Genomic DNA, 26,911 nt, shown 5'->3' with positions numbered 1-26,911 from the left:
TTAATTGAATTTCTTTTTATATACCTCTTATTGTAATTTATAGTATCTTATGTATTGCAATGTACCGCTGTTGCATAACAGCAAATTTCACGACATATGCCGGTGACATTAAAGCTGATTCTGACTCTGATGAGTTTACACAGAACAGACACTACGTTATTCATGGCAAACAAGAATGTCCCACTTGTAATCCCTGAAACATGATGTAAACTATCTTGACTTTTTGTCTGGTCTAAGTGTATTTCTTTAATTCAGTCTGATACTTTTCAAGGAAAGAAAAGAATCAAATCTTTCAGATGTTAAAGCAGCTTTTGTGTTGAAGTAGGGAGCTGTGGCAACTGACGTTAAGCGTCTTCAGATATCTCAATTGTATGTGGCTTGCATGCGTCACGACACCCACTGAGTACTTATAGATGAAATGCTTAGAGAAGCATACAATAATTCCCTCAGGAAATTGGCTCTTTAGCATGAAGGCGCCAGAGTAGCGTAGCAGTTAGCGCAACGCAAAAACAGCTCGGGTCTTTGGAGTTCAGAGTTCAATTTCAATTATGTCTGCAGTGAGACTGTACATCCTCCCAGTGAACATGCGGGTTTCCTCCAGCTGCTCTAGTTCCTTCCCACAGCCCGAAATTGTCCTGGTTAGTAGGTTAATTGATCTTTGCAGACCTGTCCTGTGATTAGGCTGGGGTTAAATCGGTGGGTTGCTGGGTGGTGTAGCATGAAGGGCTGGCAGGGGCTGTTCCATCTGTGGTGTATCTCTATATAAGGGTTTTACTACTAAATTAAAATAGTCTTATTAGTGGAGACGTTAGTAAGAGGATTTTTTTTTTAAACTTTGAGACTTAAACACATATCCCTGCAGAGTTTAAGTGCTCATTCTTGTCTTCTGATGTTTGTCAAATATTATATTGGTCTTTCTGTACAATGGAGAAATCGTACCACCCACACAGCTGGGCTCGTTTCCCAAAACACAGATGACTGAAGAGTGACCAAATGGAACTCTTTACAAAGAGATTCAACAAGAAAGTTATTTATACTAATAATTTATTTATATATAATGGAACAATCCAATATTCAGTGAACATCATTGACAATTCTCATAAGGCTCGAAGTAATGCCCATTCAAAAATGGTGGTGAGTTTGTGTGTTCAAGGTGCCCCCACAGTATTCCTGTGCATGGAGTTCAGTAATCTGGGAACTGGTTATTGTGACATGTACTGAGGTAGCAGGCCAGTGGCGTAGTGACATCAGCACTGGACCTCAAGGCAAATGGTCCTGAGTTCGAATCTGCCCGGCTCCTTTCACGCTTTCCATCTGTACTGGGTTGAGTGTTGAGCTAGCAACTCAGACTTGTTAAAAAAAAAAATCAATCAAATGCTATGGACACAGGAAAATCCCATCTGATGCACCACAAGGCACGAAAAGAAACAACAATATACTGAGGTACGGTGAAAAACTTTATTTTGCATGCCATCCATGCAGATTATTTTATCACTTCAGTGCGTTGAGGCAGTAGAAGGGAAAACAATAATCGTATACAGAACAAAGATACAGTTACAATAAGATGCTAGACCATTGCAAGATAGATAACGAGACCTACAGTCTATGTTATCGTACAAGAGGTCCATTCAACTACAGTGCAGTTGCTCATAGTTACTGCTCCTAGGGCCAGCTTTAGTTCCACATTTCTTTGGTTAGCTGAATTATATTGTCAACAGCCATGGTGGGATTTGAACTCATGCTTATATATCAATGGTCAAGAAATCCGATCTTGTCCACTAATGTAACTACTGCACCAGCATCCCCAACAACCAGATAGCAATGAAGAGATGAAATGTATTGCATTTCAGAACTTCAGGTTGTCCCATGGAACAATTTTGTAATTACTGGTATTGGTTTACTATTGTCACATGTACCAAGATACAGTGAAAATGTGTCTTGCATCCTGTTCATACCGAACAAGGTTCAAGGAGCATTTATTATCAAAGTATGTATGCTATATACAACTGAGATTCATCTTCTCCAGACAGCCACGAAACAAAGAAAACCATGGAAGCTGTTCCAAAAAAAACCACCCGTCCCCACCAGCCCAAGAAAACCCCCCCACAAACGACAAGAACATTAAACTCTTAACTCCCCCGTGCAGTAAATGATTAATCATGCAAATGACAACAAGGACATCAACAACCCAAATCATTAAATGATGCTGAGCTTGAGGACAGCTTCTGTCCCACAGGTTAGAGAGATCTAGAATGGACTTCTTATACAATAAAGAACTCCTGATTTCTCATTCTTCCTCCTTATTGTCTACCTTCACTGCACTCTGCAACTGTAACACTTTATTCTGATTCTGTTATTGTTTTTCCTTGTCCTATCTCAGTGCTGACAGTGTTTTCATGGTACATGGGCCAATAATAAACACATTTACCAATTTTTACCTTGGTTTTCCATCTAATCCAACATCCAGAGATATTGTCTCTTAGCCTCTACCAGGTCTTTCCGGTGGGACTTGAACCACTGGAGAGACCCGGTGCCTGGGAAGCTGAAAGGTCTGAAGGTAGGTACGTCACCTGGACCAGGTGGACTACACCCCAGGGTTCTGAAAGATGTAGCTAAAAAGATTGTGGAGGCATTAGTAGTGACCTTTGAAGAATCACATTCCAGATGACTGGAGAATTGCAAGCATCTCTCCACTGTTTGAGTAGTGAGGGAGGCAGTGAAATTATAGACCGGTTAGCCTGACTTCAGTGGTTGGCATGGTGTTAAATCCCATTATTAAGAATGTGTTTGAGGGACTTGAGGGTACATGATAAATAGGTGGAAGTTGGCATGATTTCCTTAAGACAAATCTGACAGATCTGTTGGAATTCTTTGAAGAAATAACAGGCAGGGTAGACAAAGGAGACTCAGTGAACGTTGTTTATTTGTATTTTCAGAAGGTAATTGCCATACATTTTTATTTTTTTAAATTAAAATCGAGATACAATGTGGAATAGGCCCTTCTGGCCCTTCGAACCACGCTGTCAAGAAATCTCCCGATTTAACCCCAGCCTAATCATAGGACAATTTACAATGTCCAATTAACCTATCAACCGGTGTGTCTTTAGACTGTGGGAGGAAACCAGAGCACCCGAAGGAAATCCATGCAGCCTTGTGGAGAATGAACAAACTCCTTACAGGCAGTGGTGGGAATTGAACCCAGGTCACCGGTGCTATAAAGCATTGTGCTAACCACTACGCTACCGTGCTGCCCCATGAAGCCCATGGTTACTCAAAAAAAAGATACTAGAATGGAGAGGATTGACTGACAGGAGGCAAAGAGTGGGAATAAAGGGGGCCTTTTCGGATTGGCTGCCAGTGGCTAGTGGCGTTCCGCAGGGACCGTTTCTTTTTCACATTCATGTCAATGTCTTGGATGATGGAATTGATGGCTTTGTGGCAAAGTTTGCGGATGATACAGAGATATACGGAGGGGCAGGTGGTGTTGGGGAAGCAGGGAGTCCGACCCACAGGCTTCTGGCTCAGACACAAGGGTCCTACCCACTGAACTACAACATCAACTGACGAACAAGTCACCAGCTGGCTACACTTTATTCAAAGAAACTCAAAGTCAAATTTATTATCAGAGTACATACGTGTCACAACATCCAACCCGAGATTCTTTATCCTGTGGGTATACTCAGCAAATTTATCGAACGGTAACTGTAAAAAGGAGCAATGAAAGAGCAAGAGCATAGAAGGCAACAAACTGTGCAAATGGAAATATAAATAAATGGTATTAAATACACAAACTTGAGATAACAAGATTAAGAGTCCTTAAAATGAAATCATTGGTTGTGGGTACATCTCAATAGATGAGTGTAATGATCCTCTTTCCCCCCACCCCCAAGAGCCTGATGGTTCAGGGGTAGTAACTGCTCTTGAACCTGATGGCACAAGTCCTAGGCACTTGGACCTCCTACCTGATGGCAGCAGTGACAGAAGAGCACGGTCTGGGTGGCGGGGATTTTTGTTGATGGATACTGCTTTCCTACGACTGTGTTTCACGCAGATGGGTTGAATGGCTGTGATAGCTTTACCTGTGACATACTGGGCCGACTCCACTACCTTCTGTGGGATTTGCCGTTCAGAGGCATTGGTGCTCCCGTAGCAGGTGATAATGCTTTGTGTTATAGATGGAAGGATTCTTATTAGAAAGACACCTGTAAAATGGATGGTTTGTGACAGAACATCGAGTGATTGGAATGGGGTTTCTAACCATGTTCTCTTCCAGCTCATTAAGTGTTCAGGCAATCAATGATTCTGTTTTCCATTTGAAAGCCCCTGATATTAGATTGCAAGCAAGGAAAAAAAATTCTTATAACAAGACCTGCATGCCCAACCCAGCAAAAATTCACTTTTAAAAACCAGGCACACTAATTAACATGGTGAAGCCATGCAGAAAAATCCGGCACAGCTCAAAAAGTTTAATTCAGACGGTGTCAAAGAACAAAAGTGACTGTCATTGGTGGCACGTTGCACAAGGACTAAAGGAAATCAATTCTCCATTCCAAGCAGCTTTGATCAAACTCATCGTAATCTGCTCATAATCAGCTTTCATGCTTTTGTGGAGACCTGCTGGTGTTAAATTATACAACACACTCGTAACACAGGGTCTCTTGCTAATGATGCTCTGAATTGGTAAAGCTCAACTGTTTTATAACTCTGACACGATAACGATGGGAATATTATACTGAGAGCAAGTAGCAATGGCCACTCAGGGACACCTGACAGCTCAAGGCAGCCAGGCATTACTGAATGTTAAACAGGCATTTCCCTCAGAAAAAAGACACACATCTCTGTAGTTCAAAGTATATTTATTATCAAAGTACGTATATGCCACCATATACTACCTTGAGGGTGGCAGGGTGGAGTTATGTCTTGACCAAAGGAGGTGTAAAGTGCTTCTTCCCTCCGCTAGCCTGCAGGTCACCCCTAGGCAAGGTGAGGCACCCGCTTAGACCCCGATCAGGATCATGGGGAGCCATGGAAGCAGGTGGTGGATGGTCGTATGAGCAGCCGGTGCACATCACGAGTTCTGGTTATGCAACCACTGACGCCAGGCAGACAATCTCTGAAGAGTTTTGATAATAGCTGGGGTCACCCCTTCTTGTAAAGATACTGAAAATGAATCTTGATGAAGCGCCTCAGCCTGAAAAGTCAACTGTTTACTCTTTTCCATAGATGCTGCCTAGCCTAATGAGCTCCTCCAGCAACAAACAACCAATGTTGAAAAGAAGCGACTCTATCCAAATAAATAAGTAAATACTGTAATACCGAGAGCACAAGTTCTGGACTTCCATAGGTTGTGGAATCAGTTCAGAGTTGAGGTGAGTGATGTTATCCATGCTGGTTCAGGAGCCTGAAGGATTGCACATTATGCTTTGATATGCACATGATAAATAAACTTGACTCTTGAATCTTTGTTGTACCAGAGCTCCAGCTGAAGCTGTACTTGAACCTGGTGCTACATGTTCTCAAGTTGTCCAATGGGAGGCGTCAGAAGAGACTAGAAACCTATTGAATGTTGAAAGGTCTTGATAGAGTGGATGGGGAGAGAGTGCCTATGGTGGAGGAGTCTGAAATCAGAGGGCACAGCCTCAGAATAGAGGGGCGTCCTTTTAGAATGGAGACGAGGACTTTCTTTAGCCAGAGATTGGTGAACCTGTGGAATTCATTACCACAAGCAGCTGTGGAGGCCAAGTCATTGGGTATATTTGAGGCATAGGGTGCTAGAGAGGGGAAAATGGATCAGCCATAATGAAATAGTGGAGCAGACCCACTGGGCCAAATGGCCTAATTCTGCTCCTATATCTTATGGTCTTAAGAGAGGATATCAAGGGTGGGAGGAGTTTTGTTGCGTTACCTGCTTCCCTGTGGCCACGCGAACTGATGACAGTCAATGGAGCTGATGCTGGTTTGCGTGATAGACTGGGCTGAGTTCACACTTCTCTGCTATTTCGAGGTTTCGGGCAGAGCAGTTGCCGAAGGAAGCAATGTTGCATTCAGATAGGACGCTTTCTATAGTGCATCTGTTTAGAGGAGTAGGAGTCATTGGAGACATGTTGAAGTTGTTAGAGCTGCACTCATCCACGCAAGTAGAATGTACAGTTTTCAGCCGAGGAGTCAACTCTGCAAAAAAAATCCATCACATTTACTTCTGGGATATGGAGATCCCACTGAGGAACGGTTGAATGTTCATGCCTATTCTCTGTGTAATTCAGAAGCTAGTCATGATTTAATTCTATTTGTAAGCACGTTTCGAAAAGAGAAGCGAGAATTATTGAGTTGCTGAGCATCCTTGCTGGCACTCCGTCAAATTTTCTGTTTCCCGACTCATGGCTTTGTGAAAACTCCTGGATTTAATCACTACACATCAGCAGCTGCGCCTCCTCACCAAAAAAATCAGGCTTTTGAATTTGCTCCTTAAACTCTCCACTTCACTTCAGTCATTTTCCTTAAGATGCCTCTTAAGCCAACCTCTTCAACCGAGCTTTCAGTCACAATCTCCTTTGTACCTCTGGACTGAATTGTGTTTGCTAACACTCCTGCATAGAAGTTTAGGGAGTTTTATTGCATTGAATGCATTTTATAAATGCAACATTGCTACAACACCCCAGTGTTAGCTGTGACTATAGAACCAGATAGGAAGGGAAATGAAACAGTGACCTGACAAACCCTGGCGCTACCTACAACTATATTCGTCCAGAGGACTCTGCAGAGAGTGGTGCGGACAGCCCAGCGCATCCATGGATGTGAACTTCCCACTATTCAGAACATTTACAAAGACAGGTGTGTAAAAAGGGCCCAAAGGATCATTGGGGACCCGAGTCACCCCAACCACAAACTGTTCCAGCTGCTACCTACCATCCAGGAAACGGTACCGCAGCATAAAAGCCAGGACCAACAGGCTCCGGGACAGCTTCTTCCACCGGGCCATCAGACTGATTAATTCACCCTGATACAATTGTATTTCTATGCTACATTGACTGTCCTGTTGTACAGACCATTCATTACAAATTACTATAAATTGCACATTTAGAGACATAACGTAAAGATTTTTACTCCTCATATGTGAAGGATGTAAGTAATAAAGTCAATTCAATTTTTTCCTCAGTCTCTCAATCTAGCCTTGGTAGGAGTCATACAGCAACAGAACAGCACAGAAACAGGCCCTTTGGCCCATCTAGTCCATGCCAAAACCATTTAAACAGCCTAGTCCCATCAACCTGTACCTGGACCATTGCCCTCCATACCCCTACCATTCAGGTACCTATCCAAACTTCTCTTAAATGTTGAAATCAAGCTTGCATGTACCACTTGTGCTGGCAGCTTGTTCCTCATTTTCACAAACTTCTGAGTAAAGTCTGTCCTCATGACCCCCTTAAAACTTTTCACCTTTCACCCTTAACCCATGATCACTGGTTGTAGTCCCATCTAATCTCAGTGGAAAAAGCTACTTGCATTTATCCTATCTATACCCCTCCTAATTTTGTATACCTCTATCAAGACTCCTCTCACTCTTCTATGTTCTAGGGAATAAAGTCGTAACCTATTTAATCTTTCTTTACAACTCCAGTCCCGGTGTGGTTATATTTATTTTGTTTTTTAATTTTTGCACGCATGTAGGGTAAGTTTATGTTGATTGAAGTTTGTTAACTTTTTAAGACCAAGATAAACATAAGCTTTATTTGTCATATATACATCGAAACATACAGAGAAATGCATCATTTGCATCAACAATCAAAACAGTCTGAGTTCATGCTGGGGCAAACCAGCACCAACATAGCATGCCCTCAACTTACTAAGCAAGTATAAACATCAAGGTACATTCCTACCATGTGCACAAAAATATTTATCTTAATCTTTTTAAGTTAACATAGCATCCCCACAACTTACATGTCATTGGAATGTGGGAGGAAATTGGAACTCCAGGAGGAAACCCACGTGGTTACTGGGGGAACTTACAAATTCCTTACAGACAGTGGCAGGAATTGGATCCTGATCAGTGACACTGTAAAGCATTACGCTAATCACTAGGCTGTGTTGCCCATGTCTGTCATGTATATAATGCACTGTGCTGCAAAAGAAGCATTTATATTCTGTGTACGTTTGCCTATATGTAGCTGGACTTTGAGGCGATTGGTCCCAGGTTCAAATCTGTCCGGCTCCTTGCACACTCTTCATCTGTGCTGGGTTAGGTAATGAGTGCTGGGTAAAACACAAGCCAAAATTATAAAGAAACAGCAAGGTTGCCGCCTGATGCGCCACAGCGCACGGAAAGGAACAACTATAACAATAAACTTCAACTTGATCACTGCTGAACAAATGCAAGCTGAATTCCCTCCAGGGCTTGGGCTTATCAGCAAGGAAGATTCAATCTTGATTCACGTGCGTTCCTGCACCAGTTTGAAAAGCATGACAGGAAATTCTCCTTGTAAAAACGAACAAGACCCGGATTCGCAACTGAGGAAAGTTGATGTTGGCCGCAGTACTAAAAGAACTTACACAAACATGGGACAGGAAAAGGCTGAATGAAACATCCAGCTATATAGTATAATGTCGGATGTGCTTCGGCTGAAGTGAAGTTCTTTGAAGCTGAATTAACAGGTGTGTTCCGTAGTCAGCCACCAAAGTCACAAATCAGCTTATTTTCATAAATTGTCTTTTCCGATCACCATGCTGAGGTCAGTTTTTTTTTTAAATGGTGGGTTTCCATTTAAATTTGAACAAGGAACAGTACAGCTTAGGAACAGGCCCTTCAGCCCAAAATATTATGCTAAACTAATTAAATACCTAACTACACTAATTCATTTCTGCCTTCACAATGTCCGTATCCCTTCATTCTCTGCACATTTATGTGCCTACCCAAGAGTCCCTTAAACACCTCTGTTGCCAGAAAACCTGGCAGTGCATTCCAAGCACTCATGACTCTATATAAAGAAAACCTTCTTTATATAGTTTCTCCCCCTCACCTTAAACACATGCCTTTTAGCATTAGACATTTCAAACCTGGGAAAAGGGTACCAGTTGTCTTCTCTGTACATTCCTCTCATCATCTCAAACTTCTACGAGGTCTCCTCTCACCTGCTACTGCTCCAGAGAAAACAACTCAGATTTGTCTAATCTCCCCTGATAAACCTCTGCACCCTCTCCAATGCCTCCACACCCTTCTTATAATGGAGCAGTCAGAACTGCACACAATACTCCAGATGCACCCTAACTACAGTTTTATAAAGCTGCAACTTAACTTCCCGACGCTTGACACCAATGCCCCAACTAGAGGCAAGCATGTCATACCCCTTCTGTTCCACCTTTCGGGCAATTGGTTTGTTTTTGCTGTGTGATTAAGCACATTCAACTTTTATTTTGAAATGAGCGGTTTCAGATTTATATTAGGTCACATCCTGTGCAGGAAGTGGTAAGCAGGAAAGCACATTGACTGGCAGAAGGCCAGAGGTTTATGTTAGGAGCAAAAGTAGTTTCCATCTGAAGCCATCTTGCTGTTTCCCCAGCAGAAGCTTGCAAGTTGATGTTATATTGTTTAGAAGTTAATCTAAAGGTAGCAATAAGGTTTTAATGAAATAGAATGTTATTTGAGTTTATTAGACACCAACCTAGAAGCTAATGGCTGAGACATGCTATATATCTTTAGTATTTACTTGTCAGAATCTTATAATATTTACCTGCAGGAAACTTAACTAACTTCTTACTTGTGTATATTTACTTGTGTGAATGGAACATGGTAATTGCACTGTATTTTGTTGTTTTTCCAGTTTCACTCCCTACTCTGTCATGCCATTGATTCTGCAATAAAGCCAAGGAGCTAGGAGGCCACACCCTGACTCTCATGTCATTTCTGAATGGGGTTTGACTGACTGTCTAGTTGACGTTACAACACCTCAGCAAGGGCAGTACACCTTTGCCACATTATCAATGTGTGTGGCTGTTCTCAGGGACCTTGGACCTGAAGGTTCCTCTGAAGTATTCCTGATATTTTTTTTTCCTTTTTTGTTCTCCTTTTTGCACTACAATAGAATCAAATCGTATAGAACTTTGTTGCCACTGCTCTAGACAATGAGATTATGCAAAACAGATATTTACAATGCACGTGGTATGCCTTAATTTTTAAAAATCCCATATTTACATGCAATGAGACAATTAATTAATTTAATTTTTAAAAATATATTTCTTATAGTAATTTATAGTTTTTATTATGTATTGTAATGCATTGCTGCTGTAAAACATCAAATTATGTGACATATGCCAGTGAAATTACACCTAATTCTGATCCTAGATTTGAGAGAGTACAACCTGTGGACTGACAAGTCCAAAGCTGAAGCTCTATTGGATACTGTAGAGAAAGTAGGGAGTGAGGTAGAACTTCAGCAAGGTCCGAGGACGATCTGACCTGCGCATACTGACATTTTTGTACATTGCGATAGGTTTGATGGAGATCTGTCTAACTAAATTTGGCAACAAGTAAATGAGCGATGGTATTAATGGTCACAACCCCTAAGGAACACCTTCAATGCAAACGCAGAATATTGTTGCAGGTTTTTTTTGTTATTGCAGCAAAAGATTTGTGAAACTTCCAGTAATTTTTCACTAAAAATGAACATAGCAAAAAGATGCAAATGTTAACAAGTCCTCTATGACATTGGAGAATATCAGCTGATAGGACAAAAGCAGTAAAACCTACAGCAACTAAGTAATGTTGGGTTACTTACAGCAAGTAGAATGACTATTTTTTAAAATTTTGGCCATATTAGTAGGCCTTTCCGGCGCAACAAGTCTGCACCGCCCAATTACACCCACATGACAAATTAAACTATACCCACACATCTTGGGATAGCGGGAGGAAACCAGAACACCCGGAATAAATCCACGTGATCACAGGAAGAACATACAACTCCTTAAAGACAGCACTGGGAAATGAACCTGCGTTTCTGGTGGTGTAATAAGTTATACTAAATACTACATACTGTGCCATCTGATATACATTGTTAAATCGGAATCAGGATTATCACCGAGATATCATACGTTGTGAAATTTGTTTTGCGGCAGCAGTGCAGAGCCATACATTTAAAAAGCTTCAATAAGAAATCAGCAGTAGTACAAGGAGCGACCCAAAGTTTGGACAATGTAAGCACCTGGCCAGATTGAAGAGGACAGGGTGTCAGAGCTGGAGGAGAACGATGGGCTGGTTTAACTCGCTGCTCCATGAGGTTTACTCGTCTCTATGCTGAACCGAGGTTATGGCCTGCAACTAACAGGCTTCTGATTCAGCTGCAATGACGATTGGCTCTGCGTCTGTGACTCACTTTCATGAACTTCATTTCTGAATGCTATTTGCTTACTTTCAATGTTTATACGATCTGCATTTTCTCTCTGCGCTCAGGGTGTTCAATGGTCTTTATTTTTTAAAATGGGTTTTGTGTTTTTGTTTTGCAGCTGCCTATATGGAGATGGATCTCAAGGTGGTATAAAATATACATACTTTGATAATAAATGTACTTTGAACTTCGAAAAGAGATAAAATAGTGAGATGGCGTCTATGGGTTCACGGACCATTCAGAAATCTGATGGCGGAGGAGAAGAAGCTGTTCCTAAAACATTGAGCATGCATCATCAGGCTCCTTATTAGGGCATGTCCTAGATGCCAAGATCTTCATGAAGGAATCCACACACTTAAGGTACAGCCTTTTGGAGGTGTCCCCCACATGCACTTTATCTGCCAAAGCAGTTTCAGCAGCCGTCCTGGTAGCAGCGTACATTCCATCTCTGGCCAACGTCCGGCAGGCACTGGAGGAGATGAGCAAACTGATCAGAGTTGTGAGAAAGTGCACCCTGTTGCCTTCCCCACCATGGAAGAATATTTGCAGGGGATTTCAACCTTGAAGTAGTCTCTGAACAATTACTACCCGTGGCACCAGAGGAGCCAACATACGTGACTCTGTTACACTACAATCAAGAAAGCTTACCGCACCATCCCACACCCACACTTTGGAAGGTTTGATCATCTGACTGTACTTCTACTCCTGGTGTGGGCAGAGACTAAAGAGCACAGCACCGGGGGTGAGGACCAAGAAGGTATGGTCAAGGGAGGAGGAACATGTACAGGAACGCTTTGATTCAGTAGACTGGACAATATTCAGGGATTCATCTTTGAATCTGAATGAATACACCACATTTGTCAGCGATTTCAATCAGGCCCTGTGTGAATGAGTGTGTGCCTTCAAGAACACACCAGATATACCCAAACCAAAAGCTGTGGATGAACCAGGAGATTAATAGTCTGCTGAAGGCTAGATATGTAATATTCCAAACACCAATGAACTCAGAACTATACAAGAAGTTCCGGTATGACCTGTGGAAGGCTATTTTAAGAGCAAAAAAAAGATTGAAGGTAGAGATGAAATTGAATGCACATCAGCTTTGACAGTGTTTGCAGGCCGTTACTTCCTACAAGACAAAAATCTAACAGCATGAGTGGCTGCGATGCTTCACTCCCAGATGAGCTCAGCACCTTTTATGCTTGTGTTGAAAGGGAGAACAAAACTACACCAGTGTGGATCCCTGCAGCTTCTGGGATTCTGTGATCTCAAGAAGGCCCACTTGCACCTTTACTTCCTGAGAAAGCTGAAGAAATTTGGCCTGTCCCCTAAAACCCTCACTAATTTTTATAGATGCACCATAGAAAGCATTCTTCTAGGGTGCATCACAACCTGGTATGGAAGTTGTCCTGTCCAAGTCCGGAAGAAGCTGCAGAAGATCATGAACATAGCCCAGCACATCACACAAACCAATCTTCCATCCTTGGACTCACTTTACACTGCACGCTGTCAGAGCAGTGCTGCCCGGATAATCAAGGACACGACCCACCCAGCCAATACACTTTTTGTCCCTCTTCCCTCCGGGAGAAGGTTCAGGAGCATGAAGATTCGTACGGCCAGATTTGGGAACAGCTTCTTTCTGACTGTGATAAGACTGCTGAACAGATCCTGACCCGGATCTGGGCCGTACCTTCCAAATATCCAGACCCGACTTGCACTACCTTACTTTCCCTTTTCTTTTTCTAATTATGATTTATAATTTAAACTTTTATTATATTTACTTCAATTTGTACTTCAGGGAGCACGAAGCGCAGAAACAAATATCACTGTGATGATTGTACGCTCTAGAATCAATTGTTTGGTGACAATAAAGTATCTGTCTCAGAGGCCAAAATCAGAACATCCTTCAAGGGGGTGAACCCTCACAAGGTATCAGGTCCTGTTAGGGCATTGAAAACCCTGCCAACCAACTAATGGGAGTGTTCAAGGGCATCTTCAATCTCTGATGGCTGCAGTTGGAGGTTTCCACCCGCTTCAAAAGGGCAACAATCATACCAGTCCCTCAAGTAGAGCAGGGTGAGTTGCCTCAATGACTGGCACTCACACCAACTGCGACAAAGTGCCTCGAGAGGTTGGTCATGGCTAGAATCAATTCCTACCCAAGCAAGGACCTGGAGCCACAGTAAGTCCACAGTGGATACAGTCTCACTGGCTCTCCACTTGGTCTTGGATCACCTGGACAACAGCAATACCAAAGGCAGGCTGCTATTTTACAGCTCAGCGTTCAAACACAATACCCTCAGTTCTAATCAACAAGCTCCAAAACATAGGCCTCCGCAACTTGTTCCTCGACTTCCTCATCGGAAGACGAGTCAATGTGCATCAGACGTAACACCTCCTCCCTGACAACCAACACTGCCGCACTTCAAGGGTGTGCGCTTGGCCCACTGCTCTACTCTCTACACCCACAATTGTGTGGCTGGGTACAGCTCACACACCGTCTGCAAGTTTGCCAAAGATGCAACTATTGGCAGTATTTCAGGTGGAAGGACAAAGGCGTACGTGACTTCAGTTGGTTGAGTGGGGTCACAGCAACAACCTTGCACTCGTCAGTAAAACTGTGGACTTCAGGAAGGGGAAGTCGAGGGAACACACTCCAGTCCTCATCGAGGGATTGACAGTGTAAAGGGTGAGCAGCTTCAAGTTCCTAGGTGCCAGCATCTCAGGAGAGAAAAAAACAATCCTGGGCCCAACATACTGATACAATTACAAAGAAGACATGATAGTGGCGATATTTTACTTGGAATTTGAGGAGAGATGGTACGTCAAAGATTTTCAGGTTTCTATAGAGAACATTCTAACATTCCACTGCGCAGGATTGGAAAAAGCTGCTGAAAGTTGTGAACTCAGTCAGCTTCATTATGGGCACTCGCCTCCCCAGTGTCCAGAGCACCTTCAAAAGATTATGCCTTAAAAAGGTGGCATCTATCATTACGGAACCCCATCCTCTTCCCATTACTGACATCAGGGAGGAGGTACAGTAGCCTGAAGACACACACACACACACTCAACGATTCAGGAACAGCTTCTTCCCCCTCGACCATCAGATTTCTGAGTGGACATTGAACCCATGAACACTACCTCACTATTTGTCTCTTTTTGCACTACTTATTTAATATTTTGTATATGCTTCTTATTGTAATTTGTAGTTGTTTTATTACGTATTGCACTGTACTGCTGCAGCAAAGCAAGAAACTTGGTGACGTATGCCGGTGATATTTAACCTGATTCTGGTGCTGAGGACACTAGTGCCTGTGATGGAGTTGGATGAGCTTACAACACTTCAGTTTTTTCTGATTCTCTGCAGTGGCTCCTCTGTACCAGACAGTCAGAATGCTCACCACGCTATACACGGTATCTGTAGAAATTAACTGGAATCTTTGGTGACAGATCTCCTCAGACTCCTAACGAGGCTAAAGCCTTAAGAAAAAGTCTCAGAGCTATAACTTACAAGACTTGTGGCCACCAAGAATTTGATTGTGGTATTGGGGATGAAAGTTTAGCCGATGAGAAATTGCTTGCAAACTTCATCCTGGTCACTCAAAAGAAGCAGAACATAACTGTCTACTTATATTTATTTATTAATGTACACAAGTGTCTGACACACAGATTTGTGACATCCAGAATGAGGCATTCAAAATGAAGTCTGACAGACTCTCTCAAAACTTTTATCTAGATACATAATTTGTAAAGTGTCATTCTGAAATTGTATGCTGTCACTTGAATTGTTATATTAATGTGCAATGTGAGTTGAGTGTTCCACTGCCTAGCACTGTTGCTATGGGAACACTGTATGACACAAACCTAACCTTCTCCCATAACAAGGAACCAAGGAGATTAGGCTTTGTATAGAGGAGGTTAAGTCTCGATTATTCCAACTGTTCTCTAAACTGTGCCAATGCATTTTCATGTTAATTGGACATCATGCAAGGATACTTGGATCTACATTAAACCCCAGCACAAGTTCTACTGGTCATGATGATTAACTAACTCATTTTTCCAATTGATTCTGCAGCCAGAACATCTTGTATAGAAGTAATGAGTGTGAAGTTAACATTACCCTCTGCTCTTATTAGCTCTCTACGTCTAAGTGGGCAGCATAGTAGCGTAGCGATTTGCGCAATGCTTCATCTTTACATATAGATAGAACAGTACAGCACAGTACAGGCCCTTCGGCCCACAATGTTGTGCAAACCCTCAAACCCTGCCTCCCATATAACCCCCTACCTTAAATTCCTCCATATACTTGTCTAATAGTCTCTTAAACTTCACTAGCGTATCTGCCTCCACCACTGACTCAGGCAGTGCATTCCACGCACCAACCACTCTGAGTGGAAAACCTTCCTCTAATATCCCCCTTGAACTTCCCTCCCCTTACCTTAAAGCCATGTCCTCTTATACTGAGCAGTGGTGCCCTGGGGAAGAGGCGCTGGCTGTCCACTCTATCTATTCCTCTTAATATCTTGTACACCTCTATCATGTCTCCTCTCATCCTCCTTCTCTCCAAAGAGTAAAGCCCTAGCTCCCTTAATCTCTGATCATAATCCATACTCTCTAAACCAGGCAGCATCCTGGTAAATCTCCTCTGTACCCTTTCCAATGCTTCCACATCCTTCCTATACTGAGGCGACCAGAACTGGACACAGTACTCCAAATGTGGCCTAACTAGAGTTTTATAGAGCTGCATCATTACATCGTGTCTCTTAAACTCTATCCCTCGACTTATGAAAGCTAACACCCCATAAGCTTTCTTAACTACCCTATCTACCTGTGAGGCAACTTTCAGGGATCTGCGGACATGTACCCCCAGATCCCTCTGCTCCTCCACACTACCAAGTATCCTGCCATTTATTTTATACTCTGCCCTGGAGTTTGTCCTTCCAAAGTGTACCACCTCACACTTCTCCAGGTTGAACTCCATCTGCCACTTCTCAACCCACTTCTGCATCCTATCAATGTCTCTCTGCAATCTTTGACAATCCTCTACACTATCTACAACACCACCAACCTTTGTGTCATCTGCAAACTTGCCAACCCACCTTTCTACCCCCTTCATCCAGGTCGTTAATAAAAAAAATCCACAAAAAGTAGAGGTCCCAGAACAGATCCTTGTGGGACACCACTAGTCACAACCCTCCAATCTGAATGTACTCCCTCCACCACGACCCTCTGCCTTCTACAGGCAAGCCAATTCTGAATCCACCTGGCCAAACTTCCCTGGATCCCATGCCTTCTGACTTTCTGAATAAGCCTGTGACGAGTAGTGTCAATTGCCACTGCTGTCATGTTCTCCCTATGACTGCATGGAGTTCCTCCTGGTGCTCTGGTTTCCTCCCACATTCCAGAGTTATACAGGTTAAGGTTAGTATTACATATGTGGGTTATGACCAAAGAAAAAGTGGCTGGAGTCGCTTAGTACTACCATGCAAGGGAGTTTATTAAGTGTCAAAATCAAACCTACAAAAATTAGCAAAAAGAAAACTGATAATACTTGCAAAAAGACATCTACCAGAAAACAATAATAGCTCCATACTTACACTTGTCCAGTCTGGACTGCTGGCAGTCCCAATCTTTCTCCCACTGAAAGCAAAGAGCCTGTTTCTTCAACACCAGAACATACCATCTTTGATTGCTAACTCAGGACTACACATGAATCAGAATATGATGCACCCCTCAACGTAGCTGTAATCATTACAAAATAAACAGAAGTATCCACTTCAAATACAGTATACAAACATATACACGCATGTTGTGGCCTGGGGAAAAGTACACACTCAGGACAGCTACTTTCTTGGGTTTTAACTCCTTTATCTGTTTTAGATGTTTAGGTGCCAGAAGAGGGTCTTAAAACAAAAACGAACAACTTTACAATCAGGTCCTGCTATTACAATCTCCATTTAATCTTTGATCCACACACTTGTGTCTCAATAAATTGCGTATGCTGTATAAAAATACAAAGAAACCGCACAAAACTAGCGCAGTACTAATACGGTAGCGGCAATTCTGAAGGAACATAATACAGACATTAGAATCCCCCCCCCCAACCCTGTATCTTATACACAGTGAAAAATGTAAACAAATACACCTCATCTAAGACAGCGTCTACCTCTTTAGTACACGTGCTGAACCCCCAAACAGAGACTAAACATTCATATTCTGTTACATGCATAGTCATGATACAATAAATTAGACAAAAGATACACTTTGGCACAACTTTTACAAGATATTGCTCGGTAGTTAAATTACAGGAAGATTGACCTGCTTGGCTGGTGAGGAACTTTGCAAGCCACGCTATCCAGCGTCGAGTTCTTCACTCGTGAAAATCTAAAGCAGCCACATTTCAAATTACCGATATTCTCGAGTCGCCAACAAGCGTAAATGAATTCATATGGATATCGTCAATTAATGCTCACCTTTCCTCACTATGCCTAGCACCTCTGGGGGGAACTGAATTCCAAAGCCCCACCAGCTCCTGCAACAGGAAACAAAATGGTCTCCCCACTATCCCGCGCATGCATAATGATGTCACCATCTCCATTAAGGGCACAGACGACTATTCTAGCATTATCCGGATGAATGCCTAAGTACACTTTTAATGATACTGAAAAAGATTTGACGGTCACCCGGTTACACATCCCCATTACTATAGAAATGGAATATTCCACCATGTATGGCAGGAAAGGCACCATAAAAAAAACGATTTTGAAACTATACTGGGGAAGACATTAAAGTGTGTGCAATCAGTGCAAAGACAGCAGAATGGCAAGGCAATGTTTGTTTGTGTGCGTGTGTGTAGTGTACACTGTGTTCACCAAGCCCTCACTGTCACAGTTTGTAGGTGAGGGTGTGTTATGTTGGCACTGGATGCACAGCAACACTGCTCCCCCCACCCCCAGCATGTCTTCAGACTGTTGGTAATTGACGCAAGTGATGCAGGGTAGTTTTTAATGTTCATTGGACAAATAAAGCTAATCTTACCTTGTCTATCTAAAGAAGGATAGATTGACAAGAGATTAAGGTGTTCTCCTTCGAGGAGGGGCAAGATAAGACTAGTGCCGCTAAAACAGAGGCGATCTCACTATGACCTACAAGATTCAGGGAGGCATTGTTTAATTAAATCCTTCGAGAAGTAATGGATATGGCCCAGTCCATCACAGTCAAAGCCTTCCCCACCATCAGGGACCCTGACCACCCAGGCTATGCTCTCTTCTCACTGCTGCCATCAGAAGGTACAGGAGCCTCACGACCGACATCACCACATTCCGGAACAATTATTACCCCTCAACATCAGGCTCTTGAACCAGAGGGGATAACTTCGTTTGCCCCATCATTGAAAAATTCCTTCAGCCAGTGGACTCACTTTCAAGGACTCTTCATCTTATGTTTTTGAAAATTATTGCTTATTATTATTACTTTTTCCATTTACACAATTTGCACATTGGTTGAATGCCCAAGCTGGTGATTCTGATTCTTTCTGTTATGGTGAAGGCCCAGTGTCTGTGACCCTGCGAGTCCACTGGGGACAGTGAAGGCCCAGTGTCTGTGACCCTGCGAGTCCACCGGGGACAGTGAAGGCCCAGTGTCTGTGACCCTGCGAGTCCACTGGGGACAGTGAAGGCCCAGTGTCTGTGACCCTGCGAGTCCACCGGGGACAGTGAAGGCCCAGTGTCTGTGACCCTGTGAGTCCACTGGGGACAGTGAAGGCCCAGCATCTTTGATATGAAGACACCACTGCACAGGATCTAGAAAAGCTGCAGAGAATTGTAAATTTGGCCAGCTCCAACATGGGTACAAGCCTCCCCAGCACTGAGGACCTCTTCAAAAGGTGACACTTCAGGAAGAAATCATCCATCATTAAGACACTTACCTGTCAGGACGTGTCCTCTTCCCACTGCTATCAGGAGCCCAAAGATGCTCAATCAATCAACAAGTTAGAAACAGCTTCATCCCTTTTGCCATCAGATTTCTGAATGGGCAATGAACCCATGAACACTGCCTCAGTAGTTTGCTCTTTTGTGATATACGTTTTCTTATTGCATTCTATAGTAATTTTTTTTGGTATTGCACAGTATTGCCACTGCAAAACAACAAATTTCATGACATACAGAACTATGCGAAAGTCTCAGTCACATATAGCTAGGGTGCCCAAGACTTTTGCACTGTACTGTTTATCAAGGTGGAGCAGAGAGCAAGCTTCTAAATTTGGCAGGAGCAAAGGATGTTGGGAATGGCAAGGGTAGTATGTCACAGGAGGGGTGTGGGACAGATGGCAGAGACAGAGTACTAGAGGCAGGAGTTGGTGTGGGTGCAGACACACCCAGCCCTGAGACACCAGGCAAGGTCATTTGATTCCAAACAATTGGAATATTGATCATTACAGAATGTCTCCCTGGTGCTTCCCGCTCCCTCCTCCTTTTCCCAACCATGATTCCCCTCTCCCTGACCCCTTCCCACTCTCAGTCCACAATAGAGACCCATATCAGAATCAGGTTTATCATCATAGGTCATGAAATTTGTTTTTTTTTTGCAGAATCAGTGCACTGCAATACATAATTACTACAGTACTGTGCAAAAGTCTTAGGCACCCTAGCTATAAATATGTGTTTAAGATGTTTGCACAGTACCGTACCCAGATTTGTGATAATAAACCCAATTTGGAGACTCAATCATGAATAATCAGAAGGATTCAACAGAATAGCTGCCAGTAGAATTTGTGGACACAGATTCAATTGCAACATTTAAGAGAAGATTGGCTAAGTACATGGAAGGGAGGGGCTTGAAGTGCAGTGGTCAAGGTGAAGGTCAATGGGACAGTCAGGACACTGAAGCAGGGACCCAATTACAGAGCAAGTACTGTGTGCACAGTGATACTTACTGAGTAGCAAATCCAGAGGGGCAACAAAGTACAGGCAGAGATCAAAACATCCAGAGATATCCAAAAACCAGAATTGGGAAACAGGCAGAGTCGATATACAGACAGACAGACAGACAGACAGACAGACATGAATGCTGGAAAGGCTCAGGAAAACTCACTGACACAATCTGGCAACACAGGACTGAAATACACTGAGCAATAGACAGAGAGGCAGATGATAGGTGGAGCACAATGAGACACAGGTGGCAGCAAAACAGGTAATAATGAGAAACAGATGAGAGACGGAGTACTCAGTGATACAGGGGCCGGAGTAGAGCAGGAGCGGGGACAGGAGCACATGGGGCATGAAAACAAACAAGAGCACATGACAACACAAAACCACAGACTGATGACAAAAAGACAAAGTTCAGCTGGAGGTACGGACAGGGGCTCAGCAGAATGACAGCTCATCGTGGATTTGATGGGCTGATCTGCCTATTCCTTCGCATAGTGCTTTATGACCCTGTGACTCTGCACCCAACAACACACATCACCCCCCCGGTGCAGTGTCTGATCAGCCACATCAGTCGTCAATGTTAAGGTGAATCACAAAATCACCCACTACCCATTAGATCTACCTCTTTATTTAAAACTGCCACCATATAATCTGATGTAATGTAAGTGTTAATTTACTGAGCGAGTTTCGGATTAGTGTGTTCAGTGATTGTTAATGCTTTGGAAATCAGATTTTCCTTTCAACAGGGACTAAGGTTGGATCTGGGTTCACTGAGGGATGGCGGGAAAGGATGCACACGAGATGAATGAACGTTTTTAGATTCTGTAAATGGTGCAATTTAGATAATTGACTGTTCAAGTGCCATTAATGCAACTTAGCCACCAGAGCAATTAGCTCAATGCAGATAATGGAACAGTGAGCCTGTGTAGTTAGTCAATCTCGGGTTATTGTTCAAGACAGCGCTCTCTTTTTTTGTAACCTTTTGCTGCCTTGCAGATTCAGTTAGAGCACAGTCAAGTTTCTGCGATAGATTGAATGCAGTTTCCATTAACACTCAAGACAAAGCAGCACCTAGTTTGTCTAGTCTGTGGAGAGCACTCTAACTGGCCCCATCACCATCTGGTGTGGGTGTGGGGATGGGATGGGGGGGGGGGGGGATGGAGTTTGCACTGTGCAGGATCAAAATAATCTGCAGGGAGTTGTAAACTCACTCAGCCCCATCATGGGCACTAGCCTCCCCAGCACCTTGGACATCTTCAAGGAGTGATGCCTCATAAAGGTGTCCATCATTAAGGACCCCCGTCACCCAGGACATGCTCTCTTCTCATTGCTACCGTCAGGGAGGAGGTACAGGAGCCTGAAGATACACACTCAACGATTCAGGAACAGCTTCTTCCCCTCTGCCATCGGATTTCTGAATGGACATTGAATCACTACCTGACTAGTTTTTTATTCTCTTTTATTTTACCTTTTTATTGCTGCATAACAACAAATTTCACGACATATGCCGGTGATAATCCATACTCGATCCTGATCCTATTCCTGATTTGCACCTCATCCTCCACCGAGTATTTGTTCCCCCCACGACCACCTCCCCGACAGTGAATCTGGGTCACTGGTGCTAGAACAACATTATTTTACCGTGCCACCCAAAACTAGCGCCCAACGTGGGGCTCGAACCCACGACCCTGGGATTAAGAGTCCCATGCTCTACCGACTGAGCTAGCCGGGCACTTCTGTTGCATTTCTGAGCCCTTTCCAACACAACGATATTCTTGCTATATCTGGTCACCAGATATACTTCATTAGGTGTCTGGACAAATTGCTACACTTGTGCTGACTAATCGCATCACTGTCTGCTACAGGATCGGAAAAAGCCGCAGAGAGTTGTAGACTCGGCCAACTCCATCATGGGCACTAGCCTTGCCAGCACTGAGGGCACCTTCAAAAGGTGGTATAGCAAGGAGGCAACATCCATCGGTAAAGATCCTCATCATACAGGACATGTCGTCTTCTCATCGCTGACTTCAGGGAGGAGGTCCAGGAGCCTGAAAGCACACACTCAACAGTTCAGGAACAGCTTCTTCCCCTCTGCCGTCAGGTTTCTGAATGGACAATGAACCATTATCTCACTACTGTTTAATGCTCCTTTATTTTACTTTTTTATTGCTGCATAACAACAAATTTCACGTCATATGCCGTTGATAATCCATACTCGATCTGGATCCTGCTCCTGATTTGCACCTCATTCTCCACCCTGAGTATTTGTTCCCTCTACGACCACCTTCCCGACACTGCCCGTAAGGAGCTTGTTCACTCTCCCTGTCACCGTGTGGGTTTCCCCCACATTCCAAAGGCATACGGGTTCGTAGGTTAATTGGTCACGTGGGTGTAATTGGGTGGAGCAGGCACTTTGGGCCGGGGGTTTGATACTGAGCTGTATCTGTAAATTAACAAGCGTAATGGCCTCACTGAGAACCATCTATGAACTGCACTGTTCATACTCACCCAGGCTACTCTGACCGCGCACACTACAAACCGCTGAGCTCTACCCGAAAGGACACAGGCAGCAGGCACATGGGAACACAAAGCCCTGCAGGGTTCTCTCTAGTGCACAGCATCCTGCCTCAGAAATATATCTTCATTCCAGCATCGTCATTGGTTCGACCATCGACGTTTGGATGCAAGGCGACTAGCTGTTGTGTCGTTGGAACTTGAGTTCCATCAGCACTCTTGGGGGTTATCATAACAGTCTGCGGCTGAATGGATTCCTTCTGTAAAAGATTCAAAGTACATTTATTGTGAAAGGATGTATGCAGTATTCAACTTCCCAAAGACAGCCTCGAAACAGAGAAACACCATGGAACCCGTTCAGAGAAAAACATTAAACACCCAACTGTTAGGGTTAATGTTAGGGTTAATTCGAGACTGCCATTACAGGTCAGGAGTGGCTCACGTAATATTAGGGGACCGGAATGCGAGGAAGGGGGGAGCGAAACTGGGGACTCCGCTACACCGAAACTACTAGTGTCACGCGATTCAGTAAACAAAAGAAACAGGTAACTCGTGAGTGTATGGCGTCGGGCCAATAAGATGGACACAAGTGCCCGATATTACCTAATATGTAGCGGGGGTTGTGCTGTGGGGAAAAGGGATATAAATAAGAGCAGATTGTAAGGGGAAGTCGGAACGCGCCTTTTCCAGCGACTCTGTCGATTCGCTGTGCCAGTTACGAATTCTGCAATAAACCCAAGTTTTGTAATATTCCGGTGTTGGTTGTCTCTCTTCCTAAACGAACACAGGGCAGAATTTCAAGCCCAACATTTGGTGACCCCGACGTGGGGAGGGAGAGACAACACAGGCTGGCGGGTCCGACGGCAGACAACTTGCGGCCGCAACCTCGACTAAGGTCAGGAAGTGCCTGTTATATCGAAGACTTCCACTAGATAGTTAAATCACTGAGTTAGATCTTGTCTGCTGGCGGATCCTCACCAACCCCAAATTACCCTGGGAGAGATCATTCCCGGTGCAGAATCGTGACTGGTAAGTACTAACTCTTATCTGTTTTTAGGAAGATCCTCCGCCCGTGGAAAAGTCTTCTGAGTGAGGGTACCCGCCGTCCACGAAGGGCATACAAGTCTCAGGAGTGAGGAGGAGAAGAGAAAAGTGTCGCGGTACACCGTAGTACACAGGGATACTGACGGCGCCTACCTTAGACTGGTTGTTAAGAGGAGAAATCTCCCACGCGAAGGTCAGGTTTTGAAAGGCGACCGTCCCACATTTGATCCTCTCTGTGTACTAGGGAGCCATGGAGCACTTCAATTTCGAGTTACCGAAACTCAGACATTTGTGTGTTGAGTAACAGAGTATATGAGAGTTTTTAGAAATATGGTAAAATTGATAACTGTGCGAGTTCAATAATCTAACAGTGAGCAGCCGCAGGGGTCGGACACCATCAAGGTAGGAGTGGAAGTGTTCCTCCGAGGCCCGGGGAAGCTCACCTGGAACGGAAAACGGTGGCATGGTCCATACCCTGTCACCGAGGTCTCCAACAGGGCATTAAAAGGTAAGAAGGGAGGGGGATAATAACTGGCATCATTTTCTACTGGCTAAATAAGACCTCTGGCAAGTGGGGAGCGTTTCTGGGACAGTCGGCTCTAGGACTGTCTATTTCAATTGCTATCTTTATCATGTGTGGTTGTTGTTGCATACCCTGTATCAGGACCCTAGTCGTCCGAACTATAGATCGAGCCTTGACTGGAAAGAATGGACCTCCACCGGCGTACCAGGCACCCTTGTTCCCGGTGGAAGGGGAGGACACGGCCCTCCCGGAAAGCGGACGCGCTATGGGAGGACACGGACTGAAATGGACCATGGCAAGGGGGGGATTGTGAATTTGTTCTTGAACAAGTTTTCTGAAATGTTGCATGCTACTTGTAAAAATTGCGGATGTTTAGGGAACCCCTACCCATATTTTGTGAACCTAGGTCGGACAAATCAGGATAAGCAAATAGGGAGGACACGCCAAAGAGTGCCGGGGGACGCTCACCTCCCTGCCTGATCCCGGCAGCCGCGGAAAAGCTTGTAAGGGATGTGGCCTCTGGGAGGCCAAGGGAGGGAGTGTTAGGGTTAATGTTAGGGTTAATTCGAGACTGCCATTACAGGTCAGGAGTGGCTCATGTAATATTAGGGGACCGGAATGCGAGGGAGGGGGGAGCGAAACTGGGGACTCCGCTACACCGAAACTACTAGTGTCACGCGATTCAGTAAACAAAAGAAACAGGTAACTTGTGAGTGTATGGCGTCGGGCCAATAAGATGGACACAAGTGCCCGATATTACCTAATATGTAGCGGGGGGTTGTGATGGGGGGAAAAGGGATATAAATAAGAGCAGATTGTAAGGGGAAGTCGGAATGCGCCTTCTCCAGCGACTCCGTCGATTCGCTGTGCCAGTTATGAATTCTGCAATAAACCCAAGTTTTGTAATATTCCGGTGTTGGTTGCCTCTCTTCCTAAACGAACACAGGGCAGAATTTCAAGCCCAACACAACGCACAGAAAAAAACAAACTGTGCGAACAGCAAAAGAAAACGAGTGAAACACACACAGAGTATAAAACACCAAACCACAAAGTCAATGAAAGAGTCCAGGCATATTCCGTTCAGTTCAGTTTAGCGCTGTGTCGTTCGTTATCTGCAGGCTGCCCCAATCAAAATCGCAACGGGAAAAAGAGTGATCAGAAACCAGAAACATAACACAATGTGAACTATAGGCTCCAATCCACATGCCACATTGATTAAACTTTGCCCAAGACCCAGGACTTTAGCATCATTCTCTGGCAGCAGCGAGCGAGAGGGAGAGAGACCGATCAGACATCGGTAGAAGGCACTGAGCACCCGCTCGCCTTCTGCTCTCGAACTCGTTGCTTTCGATCTTCCTCGACGAGAAATGGAGTCAGTCATGGGCTCACGCCCCGCCTCAGGGCTTCTTGGCCTCCGGGCCGCACACTTTGTTTGGAGCCTCACCGAACCCCCTCAGAGACAGCAAAGCAGCAGATCACTCAATCCCACCATCAGACTGTGGATCACAGGCTCCATCAGTAGCAGAACCACATCTGGAAGGAAAAGAAGTAGTTTCGTGAACCATCTGGAGGATGTCGCTCTGGTCCTGTTGTTTGCTGGTACCATCTTCTTCATTGCCATAAGACCATAAGATGGAAGGGTAGAATTAGGCTGTTCAGCCCATCGCATCTGATCCACTATTGTATCATACCTGATTTATAATCTCTCTCAACCCCCTTCTCCTGCTTGTTCTCTGTCACCTTGGACGTCCCTACTAATGAAGAATCTATCAACCACCACTTTAAATATACCCAATGATGTGGCATCCTCAACTGTCTGCGGCAATGAATTTCACAGATTCTAAACCCCCTGGATGAAGAAATTCCTCCTCATCTCTGCTCTAATGGGATGTCCTTCTATTCTGAGGCTGTGCCCTCTGGTCCTAACTCTCTCTCCATAGGAAACGTCCTTTGCATGTCTAATCAATCCAGGCCCTTCAATATTTGGTATTGAAATGAGATTCTCCTTTCATTCCTCTAAATTCCAGTGAGTTAAGTCTGAGAGACATCAAACACTTCTCATACATTAATCATTCTCATAAACCTCCTCTGGACCGTCTCCAATGCCAGCACATCCTTTCTTAGATATGGGGCCCAAAACTGCTCCCATTTAATAAGCGGAATCAAAAGGAAGGGGAGACCAGTTGAGTGAATGTGGCGGAATAGTCAGTTCAGTGACAGGCTTAATGAAGCGCGGACAAATTGTTCAGTTTTTGAATTAAATTGAATCAACTTTATTTCTTACATCCTTCATATACGTGAGGAGTAAAAATCTTTACGTTATGTCTCCATCTAAATGTTTTATGAATCTTACATTCAAAACCAGCTCCTAACTGAAGCACGACTCACATTTAAAGGAGCAGTTGGAATTGTTGTATGGATGGAAACAGCAGCCAGATGCATAATTGAGTTGCAGCCAGGAATGAAATCACGGCCTCTACAGCTTTAGGAACACACTCAATGTTTTAGGAACAGCTTCTTCTTCA

The 26,911-nt window shown here is 44.0% G+C and overlaps 1 long non-coding RNA gene and 1 other non-coding gene across 2 annotated transcripts; one reads left to right on the top strand and one right to left on the bottom strand.

Moving 5' to 3' along the window:
• The first annotated feature begins 5,236 nt into the window (after positions 1 to 5,236).
• On the top strand, positions 5,237 to 25,294 carry LOC140718644 (uncharacterized). Its single transcript, XR_012096758.1, has 2 exons — positions 5,237 to 5,369; positions 23,877 to 25,294. It is a non-coding gene; the product is annotated as an uncharacterized lncRNA (long non-coding RNA).
• Positions 21,965 to 22,037, bottom strand: trnak-cuu (transfer RNA lysine (anticodon CUU)). Its single transcript has one exon. It is a non-coding gene; the product is annotated as a tRNA-Lys (tRNA).
• Positions 25,295 to 26,911: the final 1,617 nt, after the last annotated feature.

Source organism: Hemitrygon akajei, chromosome 30, assembly GCF_048418815.1.
Source record: "Hemitrygon akajei chromosome 30, sHemAka1.3, whole genome shotgun sequence".
NCBI classification, from domain to species: Eukaryota; Metazoa; Chordata; class Chondrichthyes; order Myliobatiformes; family Dasyatidae; genus Hemitrygon; species Hemitrygon akajei.
Note: the sequence above shows the minus strand (reverse complement) of the source record. Positions and strands in the feature narration are given on the sequence as shown.